The following is an 18,887-nucleotide window of genomic DNA, read 5'->3' as shown; positions in this document are numbered from 1 at the left end:
CTCTGGTTTGGAGAAGTAGATGCCTGGTGGAGGTGGTCAGGAGCCAGTCGTTGGATACGGAAACACTTAGAATCCTAGACGTCTCAGGTGAGCTGTCACTACTGCCATACACTTGGTGAACACCCTGGGGGCTGTGGTGAGACCAAAGGGCAGAGCACAAAACTGGTAGTGACTGGCTCCCAGCCAGAAGCGTAGATGGCACCTCGATGCTCTGTCCATTTTTATATGGTAGTACGCGTCTTGGAGGTCTGTTAAGCACATCCAAGTGTCTTTCCCTAATAGAGGGAGTATAGACTGCAGTGTCACCATCCGGAACTTGTCCTTCTTTACAGATTCATTTAGTTTGCTGAGGTCCAAGATGGGCCTCCAGTCCCCTGTATGTTTTGGCACTAAAGAGAATCTGGAGTAAGTTCCGAATCCTACTTGGTCTGCGGGGACAGTTTGGAGAACTCTGTTTGTGAGCAACTTGTTCAATTCTACAGTTGCTAGATTCCTGTGAATAGTGGAACATCTGGGATCCTCTTGGGAACATGAGGTGGAAGAGAAAAGGGTATGGAGTAACCTCTGGTGATAATTATTTGTACCCATTTGTCTCGGGTGATACTTAGCCAGACTTCCGGATACAAAGAAATGTGACCCCCGACTGGCTCCAGAGAAGCACAGTCAGGCCCCACATCAGGAGCACTGATGGGGCTGACCTTGAAAAGAATCGTGGCCTCCCTGGTTTTGCGGCCCGCCCCTGCCTCTAGGGTGACATCTACCATTTGCTCTTCCTCCTCTGAAGGAGGAGTCACCCTGTGCATCCTAGAAAAACCTCTGGGACTTCTTGATCCACATTTTACCACCTCTCCAACCCTTGGGATATGGTCTAGAGGGGGCGGTAAAATGTACTTCCATGGCAGAGAGTGTTTTCCCTTCTTGCTCGCACCTAGTGAGTGTGTCTTTTACCTTGGGTCCAAACAAGGAAGAACCGTCAAAGGGGGTGTTGGTAAACGTAGACTTGAATGGCTCTGCAAAATTACACAAGCTCATCCAGGAGTGCCTCCTAAAGGAAACTCCAGAACCCGCTGCCCTGCTCACTCCATCGGCTGCATAAGAAATGAGCCTCATGGACGAGTTAACGATGGAATTCAAGGTGGACAATTGAGCAGACACCTTATCATGGGCTACTTCAGTAGATGTAACTTGTAGAGTCTCTCCTAATTCCTTAAAGAGATCTCTCTGAAGCCTTATAAAGTGTGTTAGGCAGTTCAGCGATCTGAGAGAGAATGCCGCTGATGAAAAGATATGCTTCCTGTACCTGTCCATCGTTCGAGACTCCTTGGTTGGCGGATGGACAGATGAAGACATCTCCGCTAATTTCTTCTTAGTGGCCATCGCCACCACCATGGCATCTATGGGAACACTCTTGGATAAAAATTCCTTCTCCTTGGGGGCTGACAAAAATGTATTAGGTCTCCTGGGGACTGGCTCCATGGCATCAGGAGTCCCCCACACCTTTCAACTAACAAGCTGTAACAGTTTTGTCATACGGTGGAGACACCCAAGAGGTTGAAGGTTGAGACCCGAAAGCCTTCAGGTACACCGACTCCTCATCAGAAGGGGTAACAGTGGGCCAGTCGTACCTCTGCTTAAGGATCTCTAAGATGTCCACAAAGGAGACATCAACAGAGGACGACTTGGAAGACGACTTGGGGGACCCTTCTGACATCTCGAGGTCGGTGTCGGAGGTAAGAGACTCATCCTGGGAGTCTACATGCTTCCTCTTGCATGTCCTCTTCCGAGAGGGCTCCTCGAAAGAATATCCCGGGGAGGTCTCGGAAGAGTGGGGGCCACCAGCCGGAGGGTCCTGAGGCTGCAGGTCTCTACTGTCCAGAAAGGGAGTAGGTGCTGAGATGGAAGTTGGTGCCCGAGGGGGAAGAGTGTCAGTACCCCTGGGTGGAGCTGATGGTCGGGCAGCACACTCCTCATCATCTCGAAGGCCGACCTCTACGGCTCTGTAGACCTCCCCGGCTCCGAGGAGACAGAGGATGCCATCGGCTCAGAGATAGATGTAGGGTCCGAGCTCACCCTGGCCGACGCACCAAGAGGGAGACTCGGAACCGAAGAGGTCCGGTTCCAAGCGTCCTTGCCGGGGCTGACTGGGGAACTTCGGCTCCTAGACACCACGGATGGCACCGAAGGTGTCGGAGCAGAACTCGGCTCCGAGACAGCCTCGGGGGGGGGGGGAGCTGGAACCAAGGGTTCCACAACCAGCGGCACCGAGCACTCTGGCTCCGAAAGCATTGCACGGCTCGGAGGAGGAAAGTACAGTTGCATACACTTACCATAAATGTAAATGTTAGAGTGTATTCACTGTTGCAGTCATTACATTTGGGTTATCTGCCTGCAGGTAGCCCTCAGCCGGCTTGAATATCAAAGTCTTGGATTCCTGCGTCGGATGCTGTCTCATCTTCCATGACATCAGGTCGTCAGGGGTATAAAACATGCAACCGACGCCATTACATCAGTTTTTCTTGCCCCAGATGTCAGGTGCCCCCATAATGGGAAGCAATTATATGTTATGTTACACCTCCAACAAAAAGCAAATACACCAGAAAGCTCAAATGCACCAAACAAGGAGGAGAGGTAGAGCCAAGAAAAGTCAGGGGGCTGGAGGGAGGGTAAGCAGGACTGCAACAGTGAATACACTCTAACATCTACATTTATGGTAAGTGTACACAACTGTACTATGTTCTTCATGTTTCACTGTTGCAGTCATTACATTTGGGTAAATTCCCAAAGCTAAGGAAGGGAGGAGGAAGTTAGAGAGCATTAAGACCAGCTATTAGGCCCTGCAAAACCAGCTCTGGATTTAGAAAAAATAGGCATGTGGTAATGCTTGGTGAAGGTATGAACAGAGCTCCAGGTAGCAGCTTCTAGGATGTCCCTGGTAGGGACTTCTCTGAAAAAGTAGCAGCTTCTAGGATGTCCCTGGTAGGGACCCCTCTGAAAAAGGCTGTAGAGGTAGATGCAGCCCTGGTGGAATGTGATCTTATCTCCTGTGGGGTAGGTTTTCCATGGTGCTTATAGCAGAAATTAATGCAATGTGCTATCCATTTAGAAATAGTTTGCTTTAAAATGGCCTTCCACTCTGCCCCTGCAGCAAAGCCAACAAGCAGCTGTTCAGATTTACTGAGAGGCTTAGTCCTGTCCAAATAAAATCTAAGTTGTGCACGTCCAAAGAGTGCAGAATTCGTTCTCCTTTGTTTTGTGGATTAGGAAAAAAGGTAGGAAAATGAATGGACTGATTTAGGGCCATACTAGACACCACCTTGGGCATAAAGAAAGGATTGGTCCTGAGGGAACCCTGTCTGCATGGAAGATAATGAAAGGCTCCACTGCCATGAGGGCCTGTAGTTCAGACACTCTACTTGCTGAAGTGATGGCTAGAAGGAAGGCTGTTTTCCAAGAAAGGAATTTCAACTCTGCAGTTGTAGCTGGTTCAAATGGAGGGAAAGTGAGCTTTTCCAATACAAAGTTAAGATCCCAGGCTGGAGTAGGGGCTCGCCTGGGGGGGGGGGGGGGGCTCTTAAATTTTTAGCTCCTCTGAGGAATTGCTTTAACAGTGGGTGAGAGAAGAGAGGTGGTTCAGTATTATAATGTTCTGAAATGGCAGAGGCATGAATTTTGATAGACGAGAAGGATAGGCCCTTGTGGAGCATTTCTGTTAAGTACTGAAGGATATGAGGTAAGCTGGGCACCGTAGTGCCCATCCCGAGACTGGCTCCAGGAACAGTATCTTTTTCACTTTTCAGCATAGGGTTTTCTAGTACCAGGTGTCCTTGCTTCCAGAATGACATCTAGCACCTGCTTACTGAGGGATGCTATTGGAGAGCTCAGGGAATTAGCCAGGCTGCAAGGTTGAGTGTTTGAAGCTGAAGGTGCAGAATCTGGCCTGTCTGCTGGGACAGGAGGGAAGGTGTCTGAGGTAGGTGCCATGGATCCAGCAGTATCATACTGCGCAAGAGAGGGTACCCAGTGCTGGTGAGGCCAGTCTGGTGCAATCAGTATTGTCCTTGGTTTGTCCTGTTTGATCTCTAGCAGAAACCTTCGGTAGGAGAGGCAGAGGGGGAAAGGCATAAACTGAGTGGCTTTCCCAGGTAAAGGACAGGGCATCCACTTTCCAAGTTTGACTGTGGGGAGTACTTGTGCAGAATTTGCTCAATTGGTAGTTTTGAAGGGAAGCAAACAGGTCCATCTCTGGAGTCCCCCATTTTTTTCCTCAAGAGGTTGAATATTTTTGGTTCCAGTTTCCATTCGTGTGGGTCCATGAGATTTCTGCTTAGGTCGTCTGCCAGTGAATTTAGCTTGCATGGCAGGAATTGAGCTTGTAGATGCACTTAGTAGCTCAGGGCTGTGTTCCACAGAGCCATGGCTAGTCTGCAGAGAGGGTATGAGTGGATTCATCCCTGCTTGTTTATGTACCACATATAACTGTGGTGCTGTCTGTCTTTACCAATAATTGTCCTGGAAGGATATGGTCTTTGAAGGCTGTCAGGGAATTCTATACAGCTAACATTTCTTTTTGGATGATATGCAGGTGGATCTGACCCAGGTTCCATTTCCCCTGAATGCACTGCCCTGCCAAGTGAGCCCCCCATGCACAGTCTAATGCGTCTGTAGTCAGGGTTTTGGCGGCAGGGGGTAGACTGAAAGGGAGCCCCTTGTTTAGGTGGCAGGCCTCTGCCCACCAAAGGAATTCTGGTCATTATACAAAGAATGATAGGAATCATTGTCTCCAGGTCCTGAGAATGTTGACACCATAGGCTTTTTAGATACCATTGTAGTTTCCTCATATGCAGGCTTGCATATGGAATTAGTAGAATGCAAGAGGCCATGAACCCCAGGGCTTGCAGGATTTTTCTTGCAGATAGCTGGGTTTTTGTGGCCAGTAGTCTGAAGTAGGCTGTCAAATAAACTTGTTTCTCTGTCGTGAGGTAAGCCATCTGGGAAGTTGTGTTCAAGCTTGCTCCCAGGAATACAATTTGTTGGCAGGGTACTAGATGAGCTTTCTTTTCGTTTATGGTGTACCTCAGCGAGGTTAGAAGTTTCTTTAAAAATGCTAGATGTTTTAATAGCATATCCTGGCTTTCTGCCTGAATTAGACAATCATCCAGGTATGGGTATATTTGAATATTTCTCTGCCTGCACAAAATGCAATGGCTGTAGCTAGATACTTTGTGAATACCCTGGGTGCAGTAGATAAACCAAAGGGAAGTGCAGAGAACTGATAGTGCATGGAGCCTGCTCTTAGGTATTTCCTGCAAGATTCCCTTATTGGTATGTGCAGGTAAGCTTCCTTTAAGTCTAAGGTTGCCAAGCAGGCATCTTTGCCTAGGATAGGAAGCAGCTGTTCAAGTGTTAGCATTTTTAATTTTGGGATTACCAAAAAGAGGTTTAGAATAGAGAGGTCCAGGATAGGGCGCCAGGAGCTGTCTCTTCTGGGTACCAAGAAGAGCCTTGAGTAAAAACCTTGTTCTCTTTCTTCTGCTGTGACAGGCTGAATAGCCCTGATTCTTCTGCTGTGATAGGCTGAATAGCCCTGATACTTCGAAGAGAGAGAACCTGCTGTTGAGCCTCTGCCCACTGATTTGGGGGTAGGTCTGGCCAACCGTTTGGGGTTGGTAAGGTGTGGAAGTGGAATCTGTATCCTTGAAAGACTATAGTCAAAACCCATTTGCCCTGGGTAATGAGTTCCCAGTTTTTTGCATGCAGGGCAATCTTTCCCCCAAGGGAGCAGGCAGTAGAGCAGGGCTTGGAAGGTTTAAGGTTAAGTCATTGTGCCATTTTTCCATAGGGGGTGTCTTACTACTTCCAGCTTTGGAAGTGGAAGCCCCCCACTGTTTAGGCCTGTGTGTGCCTTGAGGCTGTAGACTAGGTGGTCTGCTGTTCCTGGGTTTGGACTGGGAAGTACTGGAAGAGGCTGGAAAGGACCAATTCTTAGAAGGCCAATGCCTACAAAATCTGGGAGGCTGTACTTGTAGGAAATCTTTATCAGTTTGCATATATTTAGCTTTTTCCTCCATCTTTTTAAGTACTACTTCTGCTTTGTTGACAAACAGGCAGTCTTGGTTTAAGGGAGCATCCAGTAATTTAGCTTTAACATGGTCTGGCAAGATTTGCTCCTTAAGCCAAGCATGCCTTCTAAGTACAGACCCAATGACAGCAGCCCTGCAAGATGCTTCTAAAGAGTCAAAACCACATTGCAAAGTATGTTTACCAACTTGTTCTGCAGAATGCATTAAATCCTGTAATTATGTTCAGCACAGTCAGGAATCAACATCATTTTCTGTTTAAGTAGTCCCATAATATGCTGCTGATACATATGAAACTGGCAGTTTAAGGCCCTAACGGCCAAAGTAGCAGAAGTGTATACCTTCTTACCCCATCTGTCCAAGGCCCTGGAATCTCTATCAGAGGGGGTAGGGTTTTTGGCAGTAGTAGCCTTAATGCCTTTAGGTCCTTGAGAAATGGTCTCTGGGTCCACAGTAGGATTCTTGAAGAGGAACTTGTGAGAGTCGGGTATTCTGTAGTACCTGTCAGGTTTTCTGGGAGCTGGAGGTAAGGTGTCTGGGGCCAGGCTAGATTCCAAAAAGGCATGGCCTGTGTTGAGGGAGGAGTAAGAATTCCCTATTCTTCTTTTTGGAGTCCGAGTAATCCTGGCTTCACCAGCGGAAATGCTCCCTAAGAGTGTGCAAAGTTTCACCAAAAGAAAAATCTTCTGGAGGGAAAGCAGAGGGAATGGAATCCTCTGCATCAGAATCCTCATAGGTAGATAAGGGCAAATCCTGGTTGTTGTTTTTCTTTCGGCTTTTCATGGTTATGGGTCGCAACAGTGGAACTCCAGTCCGCTAATGACTGGCAGTCGATTTTTACGGTGCCAAGGTGACAGCCCGATGCCCAACCTTCAACGAAGGCACGCCCATTCACGCATGTCTTTCGAACGCCACTCGACCACAGGGAGAACATGCAGACTCCACACAGAAGGCGCTCCAGTCGAGAATTGAATGGGAGAACCTCTTGCTGTGAGGCAACAACGCTACCGCTGCACCAGGGCAAATCCTGGTAATCATAAGAAACAGAAATTTCAGAATCCTGATCAGAAGAATCAGAAGGAAAATCAGTTCTAGAGCTCTTTGAGGGGGGAAGGCTGGCTTCCCCAAGTAATAAGGTCTTCAGCCATTCTTATCATTTGTTTTTTAGGCATATGGGCCTGACCATGCGGTTTGGACATTAGTTTTCTAGGCGTTGGTCGAGTTTTAGGCCTTGAAGAAGATGGTGTCGGTTTGAAATGCAAGTCTGTAGGCCTGAATACACCCTCAGAAGCTGGTGCCTGCACAGAGCACTGGACCCATCCAAGGTAGAGACATCCGCAGGTTCCATAGTCGAAGAAGCATCTCGCAGCATACCGGACTCCGAATGGGTCTCAGCAGAGGCCTGCGAATCTTAAGTAGCGGGTATCAGGGGCTGTGAAAGCACCTCACTGAGTACCGGCGAACTGGCGACTAGCTTAGCGGAAGAGTCGTTGGCAGTTTTGGACCTATGTGGTCTGTCTCTGTCTTTATCTTTATGTTTTTTTGGAATATCAGTAGTCAGATGGCTTACCGACAACATTTCTGGATAGTTAAACCTAGAACCAAAATAATTTTCTTCAAAAATAGACCAGTGACGAATAGTTCGGGGGTTGAATAAAGCACAAAACTGGCAGCGAGGGACGTCGTGGTCTGGGCCTAAGCAAGGAATGCAGTACGAATTAAAATCTTTATGAGGTATTTGCTTTCCACAGGTAAGACAACTGTTAACTTTTACTGACATCGGTTAAAGAACAAGAAAAAGGATCATCAACGGGGTACTTAGTTTTTTTGAAGACTTCGGTTCTGAAACTCGAAAACGAAAATTTCAGGAGTCGGACGACCGGCACTTGCAAACTCCTTCTGCTTTGGGCACCGCGCGGCAAGAAAGACTGATTTAATGGCGTCAGCTGTATGTTTTATACCCCTGACAACTTGACGTCATGGAAGAGGAGACAGCATCTGACTCAGGAATCCAAGACTTCGATATTCAGGCCGGCTGAGGGCTACCTGCAGACAGATAACCCAAATGTAATGACTGCAACAGTGAAACGTGAAGAACATCCACAGATGGGGAAATGGACTCAAGTGGATCCGGAACCGACTGGGTCGGAGCCAACAGCATTTTGGGTACGGCAGATGACTTCAGGAGTCTCAGCACTACTCTCTCCACATCTTCTTCTGATAGGCTCCTGGAAGATCTGGAAGACAATGTGGGAGATCTAGACCTCTGTATGATAGGGGACCTTAACGTTGGGGAGACTGGCAAGGAATCTCTAGACTGGCTCCGATGTCTGCTATCAGTGGTCGGCTCCGAACTGCCTGTGGCTGACACTGTAGCCATAGTAGCTATGCCCTCGATCGGTTCCAAAATCAGTGGGGCCGAGGAGGGAGAAGACTTGTCTGGTTTCCACATTTTGGGAGGTGGTTCCGAGGCACTAGATGGCACCTGGGAATGTCTCTTGGAAGGTTTAGCCTTTTCTTTCTTAGATCCGTGCGATTTAGAAGAGGAAGACGAACTGGCCAAGTCTTCCTCAAAGAAAGGCTTAAGGAGACCTTTTAATATTAGTTTATTCTTCCTTTCCTGTAAAACCCTGGCACTGAAAGAATGACAAAACAAGCATGTTTCTTGTAAATGGATGGCTCCGAGGCAATACACACAGTTACTGTGACCATCAGTAATAGACACCTTCTGCAAGCATTTGACACATTTCTTAAACCCCGAGGATTTAAGATCTTTTGCCTCCTTAGACAAAGCACTGAAGAACTGACACAAGCCAAACACCCAGAGAGAACTAGGTCCTCTAACTCAAATGGGCCTAGCCCTGGGTAGAAAAAGAAAGGAAGAAACCTAGGTCTTCTAATTCAAGCGGACCTAGAAAGGAGGATAGAAATGTCTTTATTGCAAAATTGCAAATAAACTGACACACACACACACACACACACACACACACACACACACAAGGTAGAGGCCTCTGTACAAAACTATAGAACTAAAAAATGAACCAGCACAATGGGGAAAAGTGCTAAAATATCATTTATGTGTGGAAAAGTTTATTCCATATAATCCTGTTGTTGCAAACCGGTTTCGGCTATCTTTAGCCTTCTTCAGTGCATACAGAGAAAATAGTGTGTTAACAGCACATCCTGGTCAATGTTTATATACCAATTGATTTAAAGGTGTATATACACCAAAAAACTTTTCACAATTGTTAAGAATTAATCATAGAACTCTAAGCTTGTCTTGGTTTTCTAAAATAATACCATCAAACTCAACTTGAATAATTATCTAATTGTAAGCATGTATTACAAAAGATGCATGAAACAAGAAGCTGACAAAGATTATTCCATTTCACTTAAACCAGGTTTGAACAAAGCCCCTAACCTGGTAATCCATGAGGATTCCATATCATTTAATTTATCATGCCAGCCTGCTTTAGAGTTTCTATGCAAACCAATTTTATCAATAATCACAAATTTAAACTGTGCCGTTTGATGAGTTATAGTATGTTTGTATAAAGCATTGGAAATTTTTTCATTTCTAATGGCACTGAGATTTTCACTTATCCTGTGTCTCAGCGGTCTTGATGTTTGGCCCACATAGGAGGAGGAACATGTACAAGTGGCCAGATAGATCACCCAATCCGTACTGCAATTGCCAAAAATTCTAATCTGGTATACCTTAGGGGTATTACTACTAGAAAATTCCTTGGTCTTGGAAATGTGGATCTTTTTTTCGATATTTCACTGTTTGGGATTAAATCAGGAACTTTCTTGTTTGACATTGGATATTTACTTTTTGGAAAATTACTGGTGCTTGCTTTTCGGTTTACCTCAACAGGCCTATTTTCGAGAAAGCCAATTTCAACTCGTGGGGTTGGATATAACATCTCTTGTTTGATGCAGTTTACGTGAAACGATATAACTGTAAGCAACGATTGAATATAAGCAGTTCAACAGGTACTGTTGATGGTGGTTCAATATTTTGGGGTCTTCCAGTACAATTATGGTTAAGATACACTAACTGTGATGATCAACATATAATGGTGGCTTGTTTATAATTAGTGCCGCTTTGGGGATCCTCAAGACATACTTTTTTCTCCATTATCTAACTATTTTGGAAGCAGTCGCATTTGGTCTACCATTTTGAGCACCATTTAAAAAGTTAAATTGAACTAAGAACTTTCATTTCGGTCATACAAAGAATACAGCTTTTGGGCGCCAATACAAGAACGAACTGAACCAGGAACTTTTTGTTTTTGGCTTATGGTTCACCCTGGTGGAAGTATTGCTATCTCGATGGTGTGGATATATGATTTCTTGGGACTGTTGCTAAACCTTTTTCATAATATTTATCATGACATTTTGATATAATAATATAGCTGTGAGTAACCCTCAGGTTATGTTTGAGGCTCTACTTAGTGAGGTTGAGCTTAAGAGATCTAATGGCTATTTTAAGCCTCTCCTAAACTGTGAGAAGGGAGTAGGAACAACCGAACAGGCTCTTGTCAATGAAAAAGAGATGAGTAATCCAGGTACAACAGTTGAGTTAACTACTGTAAAAGGCTTGACCATCTCCCCTTTGAGTTTTATCACCACTTTCAACAGTAATTCTAATCAGATTTTGAGGATTATACAGAAAAATTGGTTTTTCATTGAAAGTAATCCACTATAATAGGTACTAGACCTCATGTTGTTTATAAAAGGGGAATGAATATAAAAGAACTGTTACAGAGGAATACTTACTCACATCTTCATCCCTATAATAGACTTAAAGGGACTTTTTCTTGTGGAATGTGTAACTGGTGTAACGTAATTCGTGTTGGTTCCACTTTTTCTATTAGGGATAGAAAATTTGATATCAAATTTAAAATCAACTGTGAAACAAAGTCTATTGTGTACATTGCTTTCTGTGTGTGTTGCCCTGCGTTTTATGTCGGAAAAACCGACAGAAAATTTAAGGAGCGTGTTTACCAACATTGTTACGCCATCAAAAAAGGTAAAACTGAAAACGCATTGGCTAAGCACGTTACATGTAACCCAGGGCATAGTTTCACATTCATGGGCATTGATCATGTACCAGTATCTATTAGAGGTGGCCCTACTTCACTGGTTCTTGAAAACCGTGAATTGGAATGGCAGTTGAAACTTGATGCCTTTAACAACCCGGGCTTAAATGAGAATTGCAATATTGCACCTGTTCTTAAACTTAAGGCATTTCTGAGATGATGCTTACATTGGGAACATTTTGTTCAGTTCTTGTTTGCCCTTACCCACCAGTTGGTTTATTTATCTTAACTCTATTACAAAATAACAAATAGTTACTTTTATATTTTTAAAATTTATGTTTTTACTATTAATTCTCTCGATCTAATTATCCACTGGATTTGAGGTGCTTAGGCAACGTTCATTAACATTATTTTTACATTTATTAAAAACCTCTTTATCTAATTCTACGTTTCTACTTAAAAATTTTTTAAATATTTTCTGTGTATATAAACCATGTTATTGTTAACTGATGAGTTACTCAACTATGTACTTCTGTTTCTTTTACTTGGTATTGCCCTTTTAAGTGTACTGTTCTATTTTAATTAAAAGGAAGTGATGTAATGTACCAACTGCTACTTAGGTTCAAAAAGGTTTTGGCGCCCTTTTTGTACTTCTCTGATGAAGCTTCTCTCTTTTGGAGTAGCGAAAACGCTTGTTGTCTTTCCACAATAAATTTGCGTTAAGGAATATTACTTTGTGCTTTGGGCTTTGCTTTGAACAGGACCTCTTGTTGTGCCAGTTTGTTTGCTCGTTTTCAGGTTTTCAACAGTTTATGACATTTTGATATAATAATATAGCTGTGAGTTATGACTGAACAATAAGGAGATATATATATATATATGAAACTCATAATATATATGTAACACAAGCTCACACTATTCACACAGTTTTTGGTTTTTTTCCATTGGAATTTTGGACTTCTCCTTTATCAAAAGAGAGTTTGATCTAGGGTCTAACAACAAATTAGATTTAATCAAGGCTTCAGTATTTTGGCACCTTGGTATTTTTCTTAATAGGAAGACTTGGGCTAGCTATTTTTATATGCTTCAATTTGAACTATATAAGCATTCCGATTAATGTGTTAATTTTGGGCAGGACTTCTGACACAATCTTGACATTTTCGTATGTATATATATTTATATTCAACAAACTATTTAACTATTCTTGACCAAATCACATATGTAAAACTGTTTCTAGATTTTATATCCTGGTTTATAATATCTATAATTAGACCACACTGTGTACAACAGGGCCCACTTATCGTTTTTATATAAAAAAGGTTCTTGTTTCTAGTCACAAATAGTCATTTGATCTAAATACTATCAGGACTGACATAATTGAAAAATACTAAAAATTAGGCAAGTTCTAATCAGACTTATCTTTTAAGATATAAGATACTGGTTGAAACGTAGGTTGACCAGGTGTCTTTTCACAAAGGTTGGTTGAGATGAAGGTCTGCCAATAGCATTATATAAGTGACATCTAAAGATATATATAGGAAATTAATCTAAAGTATAGTAGTTGAGACGAAAGTAGACTACTTATAATACAATGTTGTTAAAAGTAAGAATTTATAATTCTGTTTTTTCAATCCTGGTTTTGAGCAAGATCATAGATAGGTGGACCTTTTTTGTTACACTTCACAAATTTAATAAGAAGTACAGGTTATAACCTGTTAACATATGTGGTTTGTTCTTTCATGATAGTCGACTTTCCAATAGTTGGCAAGTCACATATACAATAATACCTGTTATATACATATACATATATTTTTGTCCATTTTGTGCCAGACTTACTTGTAGAAATGAAAAGTGCTGTGGATTTAAAAGGCATCTTACAAGGTTTATCAGCAGATAAAGACAATTTGGAAGCTTTTGGCCTCAATTTAGTTGGTCCTAGTGATTCTCATATGAATAATGGAGATGCTAAATATTGCTGTGGTATACTTTTTCAAAAGATAACCAGAAATATGAAAACACTAAGAGCCAACATCTGGCACTTAAGCGATTTAAGGCATACAAATTGAAAAATATCACACCCCGGGGACTAAGGATTCGTATCCAACCCCTAGTGAGTCTGACTGATTCCCAACTTTCTAAAAGATTGGGCAGATGCCCAACACCAAGCTTCCATGCTATTTGTTGATACTTTGATTTCTTATTATGAGCGTATAATTGAATCACAGATTGGTGAGATCCACAGCAATTGCCTTGAAGCTAATATCTTTGAGTCAGAAGAGTTTTACAAAGGTTATCTAGCAAACTTGGCTAAAGATCTAGCAATACTTGAACAACAATTAATCAAAAAGAAAACATATAAATTTCAACGTGACATTACTGATTACGAAAAGGGTAAACCATTTGTCACACAGAAAAATGTTAGGTTTTTCGAACAACAAAACTAGTAGGAGGAGAAAAAGACCTAGGTCTATTCTAAGAAAGAACAACCAAACTACAAGTGGCACTTCTGAAGATGGAACATCTTCAGCCACAGACTATGACTGCCCTTCCAACCAGGCATCCCCAATGGCTAAGAGAAGACCATCAGATCCTTTAGACCCAGGACACGTAGAGGTGGCAGAAAACACAAACACAGAGGTTACAATTGCTACTACAGAAAATTGTGAGCTAACAAATAATGTGCACAATATATCATCTTTTGAACCGTCATCTGTTCACAATAAATTGTTAAACAAGGGTCTAAACTTTGTACCGACTTCCTTTGTTCCTGAACATACATTGGTTAATGATATTAATGATTTTTGCAGGTTGATTAACCTTAAAATATTTTTTTCAGATGGTGACAACTCTCAAAGATCCACTGGGTTTAAATTTGGGAAGTCTGATTTTCAACCACCAATGGACAAACATATAGCCATATTCAAACAATGTGTCATCAAAGATCTACATTTTTCTCTAGACTACCAACCTGCTAAACATAATTTAACCTTGGAGGAACAGCAAGCACTACAGGAACTTTGTTCCAATCATGATATAGTGATTACACCAGCTGATAAGGGAGGGGGCATTGTAATTATGGATTACTCCATGTACCAAGCTGAAGCCCACAAACAATTGTCTGATGCCCGGTTTTACATCAACATGGTTCTTGATCCAACACCTAATTTCAAAACACATATTGATTCTTTTCTGGATTTAGCTACCGAGGAGGGGATTATTAATAAACAAACATGCAAACAACTAAAAGTTGTTGAACCAATTGCTCAATATCTATACTTAATTCCCAAGATTCACAAACATCCTACTAATCCCCCTGGCAGGCCGATTGTTTCTGGGAGAGGTTCACTTACTGAACCATTATCGGCCTTCCTTACATATTATCTTAAACCTCTATTACCAATGATAAGATCGAGGTTACAAGATACTACAGAATTTCTAAACATAATTCAGGATGCACAACTGGAATCAGACTGGTGGCTATGCACATTGGATGTCTCTTCCCTCTATACTAGCATCCCACATGATGCAGGCATATCAGCCATTTCCTATTGGTTAGACAGATCTCAATTGTACACCACTGGTTTTAATAATTTCCTCATCAAACTAACAGAATATGTGTTAACCAAAAATATTTTCTATTTTGAGGGACAGGCTTATTGGCAAGTCAGGGGTACTGCTATGGGAGCATCTTTTGCTCCCATATATGCAGACTTATTTATGGGATTTTTTGAACAGCATTTTATATATGACTCTTGTAACAATCACTATATGGAACATTTAGACATTTGGAGACGGTACTTGGATGACTGTTGGATGGTGTGGTGGGGTGATAATATACGGGTACAGGATTTTGTTAAATATCTGAATAATAATACATGGGACATTCAGTTCACTTTAAATCAACAATATGAAGAAATTGTATTTTTGGACGTGATAGTTTCCCGCCAAGCTGATCTCACTTTGGCAACTAAGGTACATAGAAAATTTCCCCAATACAATACACTCTTACATGCATCTAGCTATCATCCCCACCACATCATCAACAACATCCCTAAATCCCAGTTTTTACGGATGAAACGGATTTGTTTGTCCGAAGAAAACCACTCTGAATGTGTACGGGATTTGTCCAGTAGATTCATAAGTCGAGGATACAAGACAGATCATATTAATCAAACTATCAACCAGATCAAAGATGTACCCAGATCTACATTATTACAATACAAACACTCACAAGATGATAACAGACCCACCATATCTCAGCCCATCAGATTTGTCACCACATTTGGCAGCAACACACCTTCTTTCAGAGACATCATTAACAATCATTGGGACATTTTGAAGGCCCAGGCACACTTGAATGAAATATTACCTGACAAATGTGCTTTTTCATATTGTAGGGGCAGAACCATCCAATCTCACTTCACACACTTTAAAAGATATAAGCCATCTACATCCATTCAAACTACCCTATTTGGTGACCCTCTGGTAGGATGTTTTCCCTGCAATCACTGCAGCGCTTGCAGACACATTTCCAAGACCAAGGAATTTTCTAGTAGTAATACCTCTAAGGTATACCAGATTAGAATTTTTGGCAATTGGGTGATCTATCTGGCCACTTGTACATGTTCCTCCTTCTATGTGGGCCAAACATCAAGACCACTGAGACACAGGATAAGTGAACATCTCAGTGCCATTAGAAATGAAAAAATTTCCAATGCTTTATACAAACATACTATAACTCATCAAACGGCACAGTTTAAATTTGTGATTATTGATAAAATTGGTTTGCATAGAAACTCTAAAGCAGGCTGGCATGATAAATTAAATGATATGGAATCCTCATGGATTACCAGGTTAGGGGCTTTGTTCAAACCTGGTTTAAATGAAATGGAATAATCTTTGTCAGCTTCTTGTTTCATGCATCTTTTGTAATACATGCTTACAATTAGATTATAATAATATTATCACATTGATATTATAATTATATTCAAGTTAAGTTTGATGGTATTATTTTTGAAGACCAAGACAAGCTTAGAGTTCTATGATTAATTCCTAACAAATGTGAAAAGTTTTTTGGTGTATATACACCTTTAAATCAATTGGTATATAAACATTGACCAGGATGTGCCATTAACACATTATTTTCTCTGTATGCACTGAAGAAGGCTAAAGATAGCCAAAACCGGTTTGAAACAACAGGATTATATGGAATAAACTTTGCCAAGAATAAATGATATTTTAGCATTTTTCCCCATTTTGCTGGTTCGTTTTTTGGTTCTACAGTCATTTTGGTTTGAACCGTGCACTCAGTCTTTTGTGCGTGGAACTTGGTTTCGTCCGGATTTCTCCTCTGTACAAAACTATGCCTTAGAATCGAGAAGGGTTGGAAAATCAGGAACCCTTGTCAGCTAAGGTGAAAATCTGACAAATAACTCGGCGGATTACTCAAAAATATCTAACTAAGCTAAGAACACTTGCACACTAAGAAACAATAAATAGCTAAGCTAATAACACATACTAAATAACAGTGCACACAGAAAATTAAATTGAGCGCAAAGTGCTCCTTAAGCACTAATTATCAAACTGATAAACCACCAATTGTCAAAACTAGACTAGCACAGTAAATAACAACTAGGGGCAAAAACGCCTGGTAAATGAAACTGAACTGGCACACAGGATACCAAGGAGAACAACAAGGCCAACGGCCAACCAGTTCTCAACAATAATTCACTAAATAGAGGAAAAAGGTACTGCAGTTGACTAAACTACTCTAACAATAGAAAACAACACTAGCAAAGTCTATATAATTGGAAGGTTAAGCTGTAAATAGCAAAAAGTAGCAAAATGTGTTAAATTTAGCCACGATCAAGAAGAAGCACATCTGAACTTGTCGACATGGCAAACGAGATCTGGGGATTATACTGATGCACCATGGGATACCTACCTAGCCACGAGCCAACTAGAAGACTTTGAGCTTGCAAAAAGGCCGAGTCAGAGCCAAGGACTGGCTCCGAACCCATATGTAAGAATTCAGGCGAGATAGGACTACAGAGCACTGAACCCTTAACCTCTTCTTTTCTTTAACCTTGATTACACACAGTTTAACTTTGCAATTCCCCTCCCTGCACTCACTATTAAACTCAAGTCTCTAGATTATTTTGAATCACTGTCAGTGTTTCTCTTCTTGTACTCCTGTCCCAGTCTTCTATAACTGCCTTACCCTTACTATTGCAGTCTTCACTGCAATTCCCCTTTTTTGAAATTTTTATTTTTTGACAACTGTGCCCTAACACATACAAACACACACACACACCTAGATTATTAATCACTATACTTCAAATATGGGTTGTGCTCTCAAAGTGCCTGTTATAATCTAAGTTTTTTTTCTCACTAAATATGTTATTGGAGTTTTTCTCCCTGGGTCTTACATGACCTAGTCCAACCTTCACAGTAACTAAATATGAATAAAAAAGGGAAAGGGTAAAAAAGGATGGTAAAATGGAATTTGAGTAAGGCTCATTCAGAATAGTTTCAATGAAAACAAAAGTACAGTTGTGTACACTTTCCATAAATATAGATGTTCGAGTGTATTCACTGTTGCAGTCATCACATTTGGGTTATCTGCTTGCAGGTAGCCCTCAGCCGGCCTGAATACCAGAGCCTTGGATTCCTGCGTCGGATGCTGTCTCTTCTTCAATGATGTCAGGTCGTCAGGGGGTATAAAACATGCAGCCGATGCCATTACATCAGTTTTTCTTGCCCCAGATGTCAGGTGCCCCCACAATGGGAAGCAATTATATGTTATGGTACCCCTAAAACAAAAAGCAAATGCACCAGAAAGCTTAAATACACCAAACAAGAAAGAAAGGTAGAGCCAAGAGAAGTCAAGGGGCTGGAGGGAGGGTAACCAGGACTGCAACAGTGAATACACTCGAACATCTACATTTATGGTAAGTGTACACAACTGTACTATGTTCGTCGTGTTTCACTGTTGCAGTCATCACATTTGGGTTGATTCCCAAAGCTAAGGAAGGGAGGAGGAATTCAGAGAGCATTAGGGCCAGCTATTAAGCCCAGCAAGACTGCAGTGGCAAAACCAGCTCTGGATTTAGAAAGAAGAGGCATGTGGTAATGCTTGGTGAAGGTATATACAGAGCTCCAGGTAGCAGCTTCTAGGATGTCCCTGGTAGGGACACCTCTGAGAAAGGTTGTAGAGGTAGATAAAGTCCTGGTGGAATGTGATCTTATCCCCTGTGGGGTAGGTTTTCCATGGTGCGTATAGCAGAAATGAATGCAATGGGCTATCCATTTAGAAATGGTTTGCTTTGAAATGGCCTTCCCCTCTTCCCTTGCAGCAAAGCCAACTAGCAGCTGTTCAGATTTTCTGAGAGGCTTAGTCCTGTCCAAATAAAACCTAAGTTGTCTGTGCACGTCCAAAGAGTGCAGTATTCGTTCTCCTTTGTTTTTTGGATTCGGGGAAAAAGGTAGGCAAATGAATGGACTGATTAAGGGCCACACTAGACACCACCTTGGGCATAAAGGAAGGATTGGTCCCGAGGGGAAACCCTGTCTGCATGGAAGATGATGAAGGGCTCCACTGCCATGAGGGCCTGTAATTCACACATTCTTCTTGCTGAAGTGATGGCTAGAAGGAAGGCTGTTTTCCAAGAAAGGAATTTCAACTCTGCAGTTGCAGTTGGCTCAAAAGGAGGGAGAGTAAGCTTTTCCAACACAAAGTTAGGGTCCCAGGCAGGAGTAGGGGCTC

General features: G+C 42.0%; 1 protein-coding gene across 1 annotated transcript in view; it reads right to left on the bottom strand.

Moving 5' to 3' along the window:
* The window catches only part of SNRNP40 (small nuclear ribonucleoprotein U5 subunit 40), a 433,394-nt gene that overhangs the window by 111,909 nt on the left and 302,598 nt on the right, over positions 1–18,887 (bottom strand). The window lies entirely within an intron of this gene.

The sequence above is a fragment of the Protopterus annectens genome, chromosome 1.part1 (genome assembly GCF_019279795.1).
Source record: "Protopterus annectens isolate FY-2018-M chromosome 1.part1, PAN1.0, whole genome shotgun sequence".
In the NCBI taxonomy this organism is placed as follows: domain Eukaryota; kingdom Metazoa; phylum Chordata; order Ceratodontiformes; family Protopteridae; genus Protopterus; species Protopterus annectens.
The sequence above is the reverse complement of the archived record's forward strand: the minus strand, read 5'-3'. Positions and strand labels throughout refer to the sequence as shown.